A 16,659-nucleotide genomic window follows, 5' to 3' on the forward strand; every position below is an offset into this window, starting at 1 on the left:
ATAAAGCCCTCACAGGCGAAACATAGTTCTATGTCGGAGTGCCTGCCCCCACCCGCGTAGATAAAGATGAGTATTCCATTAATTTAAAATATAATTAATGCTTATAAGCAGTGGTGTACCTAGCATATGTGACACCCAGGGCCCATCATTTTTTGCCCCCCCCCCCCCATCTATATGAAAAATATGATTTTTAGTAACAATCCACATATCGCACAACAGAGTGTACCTAGGAAAAGGCAGCATCTTAAACACTGCAGTGAGCACTAGAACACCAACACATACATTGTAAAACTAAACAAGCCAGGTCCCGCACAGTCAATTGATCCTGTAGTCAATGCCAACTGAAAACTATGTCCTTTTCATACACACAGAACAGAGATACACTCTCGCCCAATATGGAATAATCACAAACTAAAAATAGAAATATGTAGACAAAAGTTAAACTGAATCGCCAAGAAACCAGACTCTGCATACAATGCAACACCACAACACCAAAAAAACAGTGACATATGTCCCCTAATACTGTGCAAAATATAAAGACAATAGATGTAAATTTGAAAAAAACTGATACATAACAATCACCACTTTACAAATTAACAAAAATAAAACAAATAATGAGAAATAAGAAAATACCATTTTATTGGACTAATCCATTTTTCAATTAGCTTTCAGAGGCCAAATCTTTCTTCAGAACAGTACAGTATACTGCTGTTATGGTATCCTGTCCTGAGGAAAGGGGTTTAGTCCAAAAAATTGTCTTATTTCCATTTCCTATTTATAAACTTTTATCAATACAGTTACAATACTACTTGATTCTAAGTAAAGCAACAAAAAAACTTTCTACCTTTTGTCATTTCTGCTTTAATCATCTTCTCTTTGCTCTCTTCTTTGTATACAGTATTTGTCCTCTCTCCCTTCCATGCAACATCTGCCCTCTCGTTGCCCCTTCCACCCAGCTTCTGTACTCTCTCTCTTCCATATGGCATCTTCCCTCTTTCTATGTCCCTTCAATAAACTGTATATCTGGGGTCCCTTCTCTCCTTTGCACATGATTCATTTCAGCTTCACCCCCTCTCCATTTTTCTGTCTCTACCCCCTCCCCTATGCTTTAGCATCTCTCTCTTTCTGTTCTCCTTTCCTTCCTTCCTTCCCACTCCACACCATGGTCTGGTATCTCTATCTCTTTCCCTTCCCTCATGCCATGGCATCTCTTCCTCCCCCTCCATGGTCTGGTATCTCCTTTCCTTTTTACCTTTCCCTCCCTCCCATGGACTTGGCATTTCTGATTCCTCTCCCTTGTCTTCCTTCTCCCTCCTTCCTTCTCTCTCTCCAATTGGGTGCTGCAGCAGCATTTCTTCCCCCCTTCTAATCTAATCTAATCTAATCTAATCCTTAGGTTTGTATACCGCATCATCTCCACGTTCGTAGAGCTCGACGCGGTTTACAGTAGGAGAAATAGGAAGGAACTACAACAGAGGGTTAGAGGTAGAAGTGTGAAGAAAATTTAGAGGACTTGGGATGCCAAGATATAAGAGTTTCCTTGATTCCTAAGTTGGAGGGAGACTTTTTTGACATTTTTTGAGAAAAGCCAGGTTTTCAGATGTTTGCAGAAAACTTGGAGAGAGCTCAAGTTCCGAAGAGGGGAGGTAAGGTTGTTCCAGAGCTCAGTGATTTTGAAGTGGAGGGAGGTCCCTAGCTTTCCTGTGTGGGAAATGCCTTTTAGCGAGGGGAAGGATAGTTTTAATTTGTGGGAGGATCTGGTGGTATTAGGGTTTGAAGAATTCCAAGAAAGAGGGATAAAGGGATAAAGCATTTTCCCCCCTTCCCTGTGCAGCAGCAGCAGCACCAGCAGCATCAGCATTTCTCCCCACCCTTCCCTGTGAAGCAGCAGCAGCAGCAGCATTTCTCCCCCTTCCCTATGCAGCAGCATCAGCATTTCTTTCCCCTTTCCCTGTCCAGCAGCAGCAGCAGCATTTCTTTCCCCCCTTCCCTGTGCAGCAGCAGCAGCATTTCTCCCCCCCTTCCCTGTGCAGCAGCATTTATACCCTCCCCCCTCCCTGCCCAGCATGTTTGGCCAGTTCCCCTGCTGAAAGCCGCGGGCGTCTTTCCTTACCGATCCACGACTGCATCAGAAGCCTTCTCTCCGATGTCGTGACATCAGAGAGAATGCTTCTGACGCAGCCGCGGATTGTGCGGGGAGCCGGCCAGAAGCTAAGTAACGCTGGTGAGCACCTACGGACACCCCTGTTTACTGCCGTTGCTGTAGGTTTAGGAAAGGCAGCAGCGGCAGAATAGGGAGGGTAGCTGGCTGTGCACCCGGGGCGGACCGCTCCCCCCCCTTGGTACGCCACTTCTTATAAGTTATTTTGAGATTGATGATGATTTGGGTGCTGCCATTCTGTATGTTTAAAAGTTTGGATAAATACAGAAGGTACTCTGTTGTGTGTTTAGTAGTGGCGCTTAAGATCATTTCTGGCTTGTTTTGACTTCTTTTTGCAGGTGCTTACAGATTGCTATTTTTTTTTTAAAATTAGGTTTTAATTAGTTTTAAATGACTCAGTCATATACCGTGCCAAATAAAGCCAATTAAACCAATTAAGATAGGTAGTGGTAGGACACCTACCGTTGCCTAACTTACGGCACCTTTTCCATAATCAGCCCCTAACAAGCATTAAGATTTGGTGTATTTGGGTAGTAATCTTATTAACTCTGTTTCTGTGATTGGGAAGAACTCCTCCCAGTATCTGCTGGGCATTTTGGCCCGGATTCTGTATAGGATGCCTGGACTCAGAAGCCAACGGGCATCCTATACAGAATCGCACCTAAAGTGAACCCGATTCTCTAACTGACGTTCATGTTATAGACGCCGGTTAGAGAATCAGGTTGGAAGTAGACGCAGCAAGGGATCTCCCTGCCGCGATAAGTTTAGCAGCTGCGACTGTGGCCACCCGTCTGTGTCCCCCCCCCCCCCGAACGAACGCAGTAGGAGGGATGTCCAGTCCCTCCTACCAGGAACAAAAATAGCAAGGGTATGCCCAATCCCCCCTGCCCGGAACACCTCCCCCCCCCGAATGAAAGCTGCAGGAGGGATGCCCAAACCCTCCTGCCTGGAACACCCCCTCCAGTAGATTGTGGCAGGAGGGATGCCCAATCCCTCCTGCTGGAACCCCCCACCCCCCACTGCTGCTGCCCCACCACCACCCAGACTCCCCTTCTGGTCCACCCTCTAACCTTGTAGGAAGGTCGGCCGGGTCTTCCTTCCATCTGTCCAGCAGGCCCGCCTCCTTCTGAATAAGGCATGTACCGGGATTGTGCATTGTGGGATGTACCGGGAAGGGGCCTGATTGGCCCAGGCACCTGAAGCCCCTCCCATCTTCACTATGTGCCAACTAAGACTGATTAAACCATACTTCCACCAACATCATTTCACTCTGATTGTCCCGCTGATGGTACTACCCCAGCTGGACTACTGCAATTCAGCATACATGGGCATCAACACTACTCTAGTTCACAAACTGCAGCTCATTCAGAACACAGCTGTTAGACTTATCTTCAACCTAAAGAAATACGATTCGATCTCAGCCTTCCTCAAACAACTACACTGGCTACCAATTTCATCGCAAATACTCTTCAAAATATCATGCATCTTACACTACATAATTCACAGAAACTCAGCCACTCCTCTCACCCAACTATTCTCAACAGTCTGGTTTACCTCTAGGAGATTCAAACAGAATACAGTTAAATCTACCTTCTACAAAAAATCTCCATTACAGGCACATGTTCTACTCCATGCTTACCTTCATAGGAGTAAAAACCTGGAATAACCTACCAGAAATTATCAGAAAAGAAACTAAACATACAACATTCTGGAAGAAACTGAAAACCTTCCTCTTTGATATCTGAAACTACATGACTTCTCAGAAATTAACCTTTCCACCTCTTTCTCTAGATGAAGCTCGTAGACAACTGAGATTTCTCACCCCCGCCCTCTTACACACACCCCTTTCAAGGCCCCCTTTTATTCCCTCCTCCTTTCAACCCCTCTCTGAAAGTCGCCTAAAGCCTGACTAGGTATGTGCGACACACAAATAGAAGATTAGATTAGATTATCTTTTAGGAAATTATCCAAACCTTTTTAAACCCTGTTAAGATGATTTTACCACATTCTCCATCAATGAATTCCAGAATTTAATTACATGTTGGTGTGAAGAAATATTTTCTTCAGTCTGTTTTAAATCTACCACATAGTCTCTTCATCGTATGCCCCCTAGTCCTAGTATTTATGGAAAGAGTAAACAAGTGATTCACATCTACCCTTTCTACGCTACTCAGCATTTTATAGACCTCTATCATATCACCTCTGACGTCTCTTCTTCAAGCTGAAAAGCTTTAGCTTTTCCTTATAGGGAAGTTGGCAACCAGAATTGCACATAGTATTTGAAGGGCCAGCTCCGCTCACTCGGAAGAAAACTGAAGATCAGGGAGGTGAAGGTGGCCTTCTCTGAGATTCTCCCGGTACCAAGAGCAGATGGAAGGAGACAAGGGGAACTGCAAGCGATCAACGCCTTCGTTCGCAACTGGACAATGTTCTGGGGAAGAAGCAAGTACTACAGAAAGGACGGACTGCACCTCAACGAGGAAGGAACAAGAGTATTAGCAGGCAACATGAAGAAGGCCATCTAGAAGGCTTTAAACTGAAGGACAGGGGAAAGCCGACATTCGACCACCAGTCGATGGTCCAGGCGACAGGATGTCCCGAAGAGGGAACTACAGACAACTGCTGAGACACAGGAGGGGACGACCACAAAGCAAATAAGAGAGACAACGCAGGAGCAGAAAAGGATACCGTGAAAGAACCAGGGGAGACTGCTAAGCTTAAAGAGTCCAAGAAGCTAACACAAAGGGAACTCAAATGTATGTATACGAATGCTAGAAGTTTGAGAGACAAAATGGGAGAATTAGAAGCAATAGCAAAAAATGACAAACTGGAAATCATTGGCATAACAGAAATCTGGTGGAATGATGAAAACAAATGGGATACAGTACTACAGGGATACAAACTGTACAGAAGAGATAGAGTGGGGCAGAAAGGTGTAGGTATTGCCCTATATGTTCGGGAAGGAATAGAATCTATGAGAGAGACTATGACGGAAGAGAAAGAGCAGCTGGAATCCCTCTGGATAAAGATTCCCAGACACAACAGTGCTGACACAAAGATTGGCCTTTACTACCGACCGCCAAGACAGAGGGAGGAGACAGACTCGGAAATGATAGAGAAAATTAAACACGAATGTAAGACAGGTAATGTCGTAATCTTGGAGGATTTCAATTTCCCGGGGATAGACTGGGACCTGGGAACCTCTAACTGTGGCAAGGAGGCAAATTTCCTGGAAGTGCTAGGGGACTGCTTCCTGGAACAATTGGTGGGAGAGTCGACAAGAGGAAACATCACCTTGGACTTGGTCCTAAATGGCATTACGAGGCCGACAAAAGAAGTAGAAGTCACAGTCCCGCTGGGGACGAGCAATCACAACATGATCAATTTCAAACTTGATGTCGGGAAGGGGAAAGGTACTAAAACCTCAACCACGACTTTAAACTTTAAAAGGGGAAGACACGATAGCATGAGAGCCATGGTGAAACAACGGATCAAGAAAAAGATGGGCAAAGTCAGAACGGCAGAACAGGCATGGTCCTTTCTGAAAAATACTATCACGGAAGCACAAAGCCTCTACATTCTGCGGATGCCCAAAGCAAAGAAAACCAAAGGCAAAAGAGAGATGGCGTGGCTTACTAAAGAAGTGAAGGAAGCCATAAAAGAAAAGAAGGACTCCTTTAAAACATAGAAACGCACAAAAACATCCGAAACTTGGAACAAACACAAAGATGATCAGAAGAAATGTCACAGGGCGGTGAGGGATGCCAAAAAGGACTATGAGGAGAAAATAGCGCAGGAGGCCAAAAACTTCAAACCCTTCTTTAGGTACGTGAAAGGGAGAAAACCCACAAAAGAGGGGTGGGACCGCTGGACAACCAGGGAAGGAAAGGGTACATCAAGGAAGACAAACAAATTGAAGACAGACTAAATTCCTTCTTTGCGTCTGTCTTTATGAAGGAGGACACTACAACAATTCCAGAAGCAGTGAAAGTGTTCAAAGGAGTAACAGAGGACAGCCTCACCACAGTAGAAGTGGACTTGGACCAGATTTACCGCCAGATCGACAAACTCAAAAATGACAAATCAACTGGACCATCCGAGAGTCTTGAAAGAGCTAAAAGTGGAAATCGGAGAGCTATTGCAAAAACTTGCTAACCTGCCAATCAAAACAGGACAGATACCGGATGACAGGAAGATAGTGAACGTCACGCCGATATTTAAAAAAGGATCGAGAGGAGTGCCAGGCAACTATAGACCTGTGAGTCTCACGTCAGTCCCTGGGAAGATGGTTGAGGCGCTGATCAAGGATAACATAATCCAACACACACGACCTGATGAGAGCCAGCTAACATGGATTCAGGAAAGGGAATTCATGTTTGACGAACCTACTTCAATTTTTTGAGACAGTGAACAGACAAATTGATAATGAAGAACCAGTGGATATTATATACTTGGATTTTCAGAAAGCGTTCGACAAGGTTCCACATGTAAGACTTCTCAGGAAACTGCAAAGCCATGGAATAGAAGGAGATATACTAAGCTGAATAGGCAAATGGCTGGAGAACAGAAGGCAGAGCATAAATGGGAAGTTCTCAGACTGGGAGAATGTGACTAGTGGTGTGCCCCAGGGCTCATCTTATTTAATATTTTCATCAATGACCTAGAGGATGGAACATCCAGTGAGATCATCAAGTTTGCAGATGACACAAAGCTATGCCGGGCAATCAAATTTCAGAAGGACAGTGAGGATCTCCAGAGCAACTTGAGTCAATTGGAGAAATGGGCAGATAAATGGCAGGTGAAGTTTAATGTGAAAAAATGCAAAGTGATGCACTTAGGCAGAAAGAATAAGGAACACAAGTATAGTATGTCAGGTGCAACTCTGGGAAAAAACAAACAGGAAAAGGACCTGGGTGTACTAATTGATAGGACCCTGAAGCAATGCACGTCGGCAGCGAAGAATGCAAATAGAATGCTAGGTATGATAAAGAAGGGAATCACGAGTAGATCTGAGAAAGTAATAATGCCACTTTATAGAGCGATGGTCAGACCACACTTGGAATACTGCGTCCAACTTTGGTCTCCATACCTAAAGAAGGATATAAAGCTGCTGGAGAGGGTGCTGAGATGAGCAACGAAGCTAATAAAAGGTATGGAGAATTTGGAATACGAGGAACGACTTAAGAGACTGGGATTGTTCTCCCTTGAGAAGAGGAGACTGCGAGGGGATATGATCGAGACTTTCAAAATACTGAAAGGAATCGACAAAATAGAGCAGGAAAAAAATTATTTACAATGTCCAATGTGACACGGACAAGAGGACATGGACTGAAGCTAAGGAGGGACAAATATCAGGAAGTTCTGCTTCACACAACGAGTGGTGTACACCTAGAATGCTCTCCCAGAAGAGGTAACTGCGGAATCCACCGTTCTAGGATTTAAGGGTAAGCTAGATGTACATCTCCTTATAATAATAATAATAATAATAATAATAATAACTTTATTTTTCTATACTGCCACAATCTTGCGACTTCTAGGCGGTTCACAAAGAAGAAGAGCTGTACAATCAGCGAATTACAGTAGATGAATACAAGGTGGGGCCTCCGCGTGTGCGGATCGCCGGACTTGATGGACCTAGGGTCTGATCCGGAGATGGCAATTCTTATGTGCTTACCATAGAGCAATACAAGGGCATTATAACATTTTCATCTTTGTTTTCCATTCCTTTCCTGATAATTCCTAACATTCTATTTGCTTTCCTAGCTGCCGCCACATATTGAAATAAGGGTTTCAACATATCCTTAAAAATGACACCTAGATCATTTTCCTGGGCAGCAACTCCTAACATGGAACCGTGCATCATATAGCTATAGTTCAGGTTTCTCTCCCATATGTATCACCTTGCACTTGCTCACATTAAACGTCATCTGCCATTTTGATGCCAGTCTTCCAAAGTCCTGTTGCAATTTTTCACAGTTCTCTTGCGATTTAACAACTTTGAACAACTTTGTGTCACCAGAAAATTTAATTTTCTCACTAGTTATTCCCATCTCTAGATCATTGATAAATATATTAAAAAAACAGCAGTCCCAGCATAGACCCCTGGGGAACCCCACTATTTATACTTAAAGCTGAGATCAAACGGAACAGTAATCATACTGCAGAGTGTCTGTTTAGTAAGTACTGTTCTTTTTGCTCTCAGCCTTATGTATGGTAGTGGATGAATGATTAAGGCAATTAGGAGTTTTTGATTTTTTGAACTCCACTATTTACCCTTCTCCATTGAGAATGTTGACCATTTAAACTTACTCTGTTTTCTGTCTTTCAACCAGTTCTAAATCCATAATAGGACATTGGCTCCTATCCCATGACTCTTTAATTTCCTCAGTCTTTCATGAGGTACTTTTTCAAATGCCAAATACACAATATCAACCGGCTCACCTTTATGTGCATTCATCCCTTCAGAGAAATGCAGTAGATTGGTGAGGCAAGATTTCCCTTGACTAAATCCATGTTGACTTTCTCTCATTAATTCATGCGTATGTTTATGTTCTGTCATTTTGTTCTTTATAATAGTCTCTACTATTTTGCCAAGAACTGATGTCAGACTCACTGGTCTATTATTTCCAGGATCACCTCTGGAACCTTTTCTAAAAATCGGTGTCGCATTGGCCATCTTCCAGTCTTTCAGTACTTTGCTGGATTTTAGAGAAAAATTACTAACAATAACTCTACAAGTTCATTTTTCTATTCTATCAGCACTCTGGGATGTATACCATCTGGTCCAGGTGATTTACTACTGCCTCATGTGTATTTTTTGCCACGTAGGTATTTAAACATCTTTATCATATCTCCCCTCTTCCCTCCAAATTATACATATTGAGATCTTTAAGTTTGTCCCCATACACCTTGTGATGTAGATCACCGACCATTTTAGCAGCTTTCCTCTGACCCTTTCTGTTTAATTCTTTTTGAAGATGTGATTTCCAGAATTGTACACAATATTCTAAATGATGTCTCATCAGAGTCTTATACAGGGGCATCAATACCTCCTTTTAACTCTCCCTATAAACTCAAACATCCTCCTAGCCTTCACCATCTGCACCTAATTTAGGCATGAGGATTTATACCAGGTTTCAGTTGGTGTAGATCCTTCAACCCAAAAATGCTATTCTGTAAATGGTGCCCAAATTCTGGGGCCATTTGTTGAATAGTTCTTGATGCTAATTTTTTTTTTTGGCATCCAAATTTGAGTACCATTTACAGAATCCATTTCAGGGGAAAGGGTTTGGTTTACATAAAGGTACTTCAAGCATTTTCCTTATCTGTCCCGATGGGCTCACAATCTATCTAATGTACCTAGGGAAGTGGAGGATTAAGTGACTTGCCCAGGGTCACAGGGAGCAGCACGGGGTTTGAACCCACAACCTCAGGGTGCTGAATCTGTAGCTCCAACCACTTCACCTCACTTTCCGAGAAATGCTGGGCTGGAAACCAATGTAGGACCTCCAATTAGGCCTTCTATTTTTCCATTATGAATTACTATAACCAATGTTGTCATTATTTTATTCTAATATTATGGGCAATTTGTATATACTTGTTAAATACTGGAGCACTCAGCAAATAGATTTATTTTTTTATCTTAAAGTCCACTCTTGATATTTTATATACTTAACTCTTCATTGAAATAAGCTCGCTAACTAGCAGGGAAACTATTATAGACTAGGGGTGGGAAACCACAGTCCTTAAGGGCCATAACCCAGTCAGGTTTTCAAGATTTCCTCAATGAATATGCATGAGATCTATTTGAAAGCAGTACATGCAAATCATTCTCATGTGTAGCCCCAGCTTAATAGCTGAGAAGGAAGGAGAGTAGTTTTGACTATACACCTTACAAACTGATTATGTACCTGTACTCTAAGGTGACCCTCAACCCATACAATCGAGGGGACTGCTATCTATCTATTTAATATCTGGTTCTCCTCCGATCCGGGTTTGTGCCACACAATAAGAAAGAGATTGAAATCATCCTCCTTTACTGAGCTCTGTAGATTTGAATGTTCAAATTCTGCTTAAAGTATGTGCACTTCAAAGCAGTAGCCCAGAGCAACAGACTAAGAACCAAATAAACTGGGTTCAAACTCAATTTTTATGATCTTGGGTAAGTCATTCAATTGTCCATTGCTTCAGATCAAGTCTAGAAGAGACAGGAAAATATCTACTGTATCTGAATATAACTGTGAAAAGGTATGAGTTAAATCCAAACTCCCTACTCTTTCCCTATCAAAATACCAATTTGGGCCAAGAATCCAACACAAACTCACAGGACCACTTTTTTTTCTCATTTAAATGTGAAATATTTTTTTTCTTTATCCTTTCCATATCCATCTACTAATTCAGCATTTGCAAGAGAAGCTTAACCTCTGCGTACAATCTGGCACTGAAAATATAAATGCAATTTCTCTTCTATTAAAACCGCATTTGGCTGATAAACCTTTTCAGCTGGTAACTCGGGCATTAGTGCAGCCTGCAGCAGCATCCTCAAAAGTTTCTGAAACAGCTCATTGGTTCCAGTCATGAATAATGTAGAAAAAGATGTGCCTGAGGAGAGAGACCTTCTTTTTTTTCAAAACCAATTTCTAAAACTCCAGTATTTCAGAGTGATAACTTTCTTTCACCCAGAAAAAAAGGTGGAAACGTACCTTTTTAACATTAATATGTTCCTTGATTGTCTTTTATGGATTTAACTTACATAAGTTTATTCAGCATATCTAGACATAGGTATCTATGTCTATGAATTTATGACAGGAAAATCTGCAAGGTTTGAACAAGTTCCTAAAAGAAAAGTTCATAAGTCATTATTAAGATGGACTTAGGAAAATGTATTGCTTATTCATGGGATAAGCAGCATAAAATCTGTTTTTACTCTTTGGTATTGACATGGATTGGCCACTGTTAGAATCAAGATACTGGGTTTGATGGAACTTCGGTCTATCTCAGTATGGCAATGCTTATGTACTAACAGTATGTTCAGTCTTCATAAGTTCTTCCATACATATACAAGATATGTGTAGATATTTGGAGGCAAATTCTATAAACAGCATCCTGATTTTAGGCAGCGGTAGGCATCCTACCGCTATCAAACCAGCCAATCAGGATGCACGTTTTTAGGAAAAAAACCTTACCGAGGCAGGCAACCTACACTGTAGGCATTTTTGCGGGGCTAGGGAGATGCGTAGGAATACCTAAGCTCCCCAAGTCTGGGTGTGGGCATAGTTTCACCTGGAAGTGGCCTTGGGAAGTTTACATGGCCCTAGATGTCTCCCTATAGCTAATTGCTCCCCCCTGAACCCCACCATAAGTCATTTGGCAGGAGGAATGCCCACTCGCTCCTGCCACCAACCCTGATCCCCTTACCCAACACTATCCCTAGCAGGAGGGATGCCCACTCCCACCTGCCAGCAGGCCCCCCACAAACCCATGACCCCCCAAATATACAACCCCTTAACCCTCCACTGTTGGGGACAGTGTCAGGGGGGTCGCTGCCACTGCCACTCAGTTGATCATGGGAGGAAGATTCTCTTGCCGCAATCAGCTCAGTGGCAACATGATTCTTTAACCAGCACCTGTGACATGGACGCCGGTTAGAGAATTGGGATGGTTAGGTGGGGTTAGGCATCTGGCCGTTAGGGTATAAGCGATTCTGTATAGGAGGCCGGTATGTGATTCTTGGTCATTTCTTAACTGGATGTAGAAACCGGCATCCTATAGAATTCCTTTCCCCCCCCCCTTGATTTGCAGCATTAATTATCGAGCTGCGAACCTAGCTGTGTTTCATGAACTATGTTTAATTAAGGGATTTGTTTAATAAACTGACATAAAGTGGTATCTTAATGCACCCTTTTACCATAGGTCATGCAAACCCCTTCCCATTTTACATGTGAAAACCAAAACCACCTGTATAAATCAAATCAATGAATAGTGATAGTACTGGAGCACTTCCCCTGAAGAAGTCTGGGTTTTCCTGGTGAAACGGAGGCCCCTTAGGGCTTAAATGAGCAGTGTTGGCGTTTCATTGTGGCGTCAAGATAAGTACTGTTTTCAAAAATATAGGCGCTATCTTATTGACATTAAATATCTATTGAATTTATATTGCACTGAGCGCTTATAATTATGTTTAAAACATTGGGATTTTAACCAGTGATTGAGACATGACCTGTTTCAATTGCCAAAATATAAGCAGCATTGTGGTTTTGGTCTCTGAATTTTTTCCCCTTATGCTAAATACTGGTTTTACTATGAAGCCTTGTATCTCACAATACAAAGGAAAAAAAATCACCACCCCATGCGTGAAATATAAAACCAAAAAAGAAGATGGGAAGGGACACAATCAAACAATTGTAGGGACAATCCATTTATTAGAACATTGTAAATCAATAATACACACATAACATATTCATAAAATGAAGCAGGCATAAAAATAGATCTTTAAATCCTTTTTCATACTGGACCTCAACACTGTCCATGTTTCGGCTAAGGTAGCCTTCTTCAGGGGTGTATGAAAGAAGCCCAGTAGATGGCGCCAGAATACAACTAATCAAACCAAAAGGATTACTCTCAATGTCTAGTGGGGAGCCTGTTGCCTGCTACAATATCTAAAAAACGCAATTCTGGAGAATGCTGCAAAGTGCAAAATGTCGCTGCTAGTATGAAACCTTCCATGGTGTGATTCAGATATGAAGATCAGATGTATTACCTCCACCTAGCAGCAGTATTCAGTTTGATAGATGACTCCCTATTGCTGCACCAACTTGCTGTTATCTGTGTGTCTGGCACAGTGTTTCAATAGCTTTGCTCTTTTCATTTTTATTATTCTTTTATGGTCTTATCTTGTGGATTTTTATCATCTGACATACCAGGCCATTTGCGGTTATGAATTTGGTCTGAATTTCAAGAAATTGATTAAAAAAAAAAAACTTCTCTTATTTCTTTGTGCAGGCATTCTGTTAAGGGAGGTAGCATGTGGTCCAGGCATGTTTACGCAGAGGAAAGAGTTGCTGGCTACTATTATTATTGTCAGGTAGTTCATTGATGACTGTATAAATATCTAATATAATAAAACGGTAAGCCGCGCATGCACACTTCCTATGCATGCGTCCGTTTTCCGTGAGCTGTAGCGAGCCATAGGAGCGCTACACAGGGAAATGGAGGGGAGAGAGACAGAAAGAAAAAGACAGACAGACATATATTCTAGCACCCGTTAATGTAACGGGCTTAACGACTAGTATATTAATGTGATGGATGTTTTTAATTGTAAACTGCCTAGAGAAATTTATTCTGGTACTAGACCCCGAAATGTGTCGCATTAGGATAAAAATTTGAATTGACAGATCTTCCACAGTAACTATGGAAAATTTAATCTGTAAATTGTACATTATGGGGCTCATAATCGAAAGAGAAATACGTCCAAAAAGCGGCCTAAGTCGGCACTTGGACGAACATTTCTCAAATACGTCCAAATGCCGATACTAAAACGGGTTTTGGACGTATTTCTAAATGACCAAAGCTAAATGGGGCGTTTCAGGAGGAGTGTCGAGGGCGGGAGATGGGCGGGACGTGGGCTGGCTTAGACTTAGTCATACAGCATGTATAACCTAAAGTTATACAGCCCACGATCGACGGAACTTAGACGTTGTGACTTAGACCATGTAAAACATGGTCTAAGTTGCAAAAACCCACCTAAATTCACCAGATAAGCACTGAAAACACATAATGCAGACCCTCACACACTACCTCAGTGATCACTGACCTGCCCCCCTCACCCCCATAAAAATATTAATCACAGCTTTAAAGTGCAAACTCCAGACCATCATCACCTGGCCGCCTGGGATAGGAGAGACTAGTCGTCCAGCACAGACGCAACTTAAGTCATCTTGGAGGTGGGTTAGGGACCCATAGAGAGGAGGACCCATGCCCATAAGCCCCTGTAATCACTGCATTGATATTGATACATGTGCACTCCCCTATACACCCCCAAAACCCTTTTTTTACTGGCATATAAGTGGCTCCTGCAGCCATAAGGGCTATTGGGGTGGTAGATAAGTGGGTCTAGGGGATTCTGGAGGTGGTTTTGGGGGCTCACCATGACCTATAAGGGAGCTGTAGTGAGGAGAAGACATGGCACCCTTTTTGTGAAGTTCACAGCAGTGCCCTGTAAGGTACCCCATTATTTAGGTGGTATGTCTGGGTGTGCAGTCCATCACTTTGCAGACCCCTCCGACATCCAACAAGGCTTTTTCTAGCCGTTTTGGACTTGGACGGAAAGTTGGATGAAAATGTGGTATACAGATGGACAATTAGCGGCTTGGTCGATCAGATCGGCAGGACGTATAATTAGACGATTTTCAAAATGAAAACAAAGTTGTATGTATTTTTCGAAAATGTGTCTTAAGCTGTTTTTTACTTTGGATGACTTGCGAGATGGACGTAAACGGACTTAGACATCCCTTTCGATTATGCCCCTCAATGTATATTGGTATTAGATCACTAATGTATGTTGGGTTAGAATAATAACTTGCATTGAAAAAACTTGCACTGAAAGGATAACTATTGCAAATTGTAACCTATAAACCCATATAGTGGGTATTAGACTCCTAGTATGTTTCGTGTTAGGATAAAAACTTGTTTCATAAACTTGTACTGTAATTATGGCAAGTTGTTACCTGTTAACTGTATTTTATGTATGTTTAACATGGAACCCAATCTGAGCTTTAAGGGGAAATGGGATAGAAAATGAACTACCTTAATAAATAAATCGATGTTAGATGGGTAAGTGTTTGAAATAAAATTTTCAAAATCTCTGCTCTATAGTGTACCACAGAGATATTTCCTTTTTAACATTTTTCTGACCCTACTGGCCTACTAGTTTTTTTGTTTTTTTAATCTATGCTGATAATATTATACACCTTTTCTTTGCAGACCCATTTTCACCAAACTTGCTGAGCATGTAACATTGGGCACCTTTTACTAAGGCGCGCTAGCGGTTTGAGTGCGCGCTTAGCGTGTGCTACAATGCCGCACGCGCTAAATGCTAAAGCCTCCATAGAGCTTGCGTTAGTATTTTTCATTTAGCGCACCTTAGTAAAAGGAGCCCATTGTCTTGACTCTGTTACAAACCGGGAGCATTCCTACGTTTTATCCTTAATCCCATTAAAACCGTTAACTGTTGGATTGTTGGTAACATCTCTCTGTGGATCCCTAATCCCATTGCTGAATTCAATCAAATATTTTAGAATTCATGTCTCCTACTTCCAAATTATTCAAGCACTGGCTTTTTTTTTTGTCTGTTAATTTCATATTCTATGATCGTGGATATTCTGTTGCAAACTTCACTTGTTCATATGCTAATTACCTCTCAGCTAGATTATGCCAATTTTGCTTATGCAGATATGGCATAACCACCATCTTCTCTGTCACACCAAGAAGCACAATCATATTACTCTTATTACATCGTATACTTGGACTTCCAAAAAGCCTTTGACAAGGTACCCCATGAACACCTACTTCAGAAACTGAAGAACCATGGGGTGGAAGGAGACGTACACAGATGGATCAAGAATTGGTTGGCGGGTAGGAAGCAGAGGGTAGGAGTGAAGGGCCACTACTCGGACTGGAGGAGGGTCATGAATGGTGTTCCGCAGGGGTCAGTGCTTGGACCGCTGCTATTCATTGTATTTATAAATGATCTAGAAACACGGACGAAGTGCAAAGTAATAAAATTTGCAGACAACACCAAACTATTTAATGGGGCTAGGACTATAGAAGACTGCGAAGATTTACAAAGGGACCTGAACAAACTAGGGGAGTGGGCAACGAGATGGCAGATGAAGTTTAATGTAGAGAAATGTAAAGTCTAGCACGTAGGACACAGAAACCTAAGGTACAGCTACACAATGGGAAGGCTGTCATTGAGTATGAGTACCCAAGAAAGGGACTTGGGGGTAATAGTGAACAGGGCAATGAAGCCATCGACACAGTGCGCAGCAGCCGCTAAGAAAGCGAATAGAATGCTAGGTATAATCAAGAAGGGTATTACAACCAGAATGAAATAAGTTATCCTGCCATTGTTATGGCCGATGGTGCACCCGCATCTGGAGTACTGCGTCCAATATTGGTTGCCATACCTAAAGAAGGATATGGAGATACTCGAGAGGGGTCAGAAAAGAGCGACACGCTTGATAAAAGGTATGGAAAACCTTTCATACGCTGAAACTGGGACTCTTTTCCCTGGAGAAGCAGAGACTTAGAGGGGATATGATAGAGACTTATATATGATAGAGGGGATATGATAGAGACTCATGAAGGGCATAGAGAAAGTGGAGAGGAACAGATCCGTCAAACTTTTGAAAACTACAAGAACAAGAAGGCATTTGGAAAAATTAAAAGGGGTCAGATTCAGAACCAATGCTAGGAAGTTCTTCTTCACCCAGAGGGTGGTG

This window comes from Geotrypetes seraphini, chromosome 6 (assembly GCF_902459505.1).
Source record: "Geotrypetes seraphini chromosome 6, aGeoSer1.1, whole genome shotgun sequence".
NCBI classification, from domain to species: domain Eukaryota; kingdom Metazoa; phylum Chordata; class Amphibia; order Gymnophiona; family Dermophiidae; genus Geotrypetes; species Geotrypetes seraphini.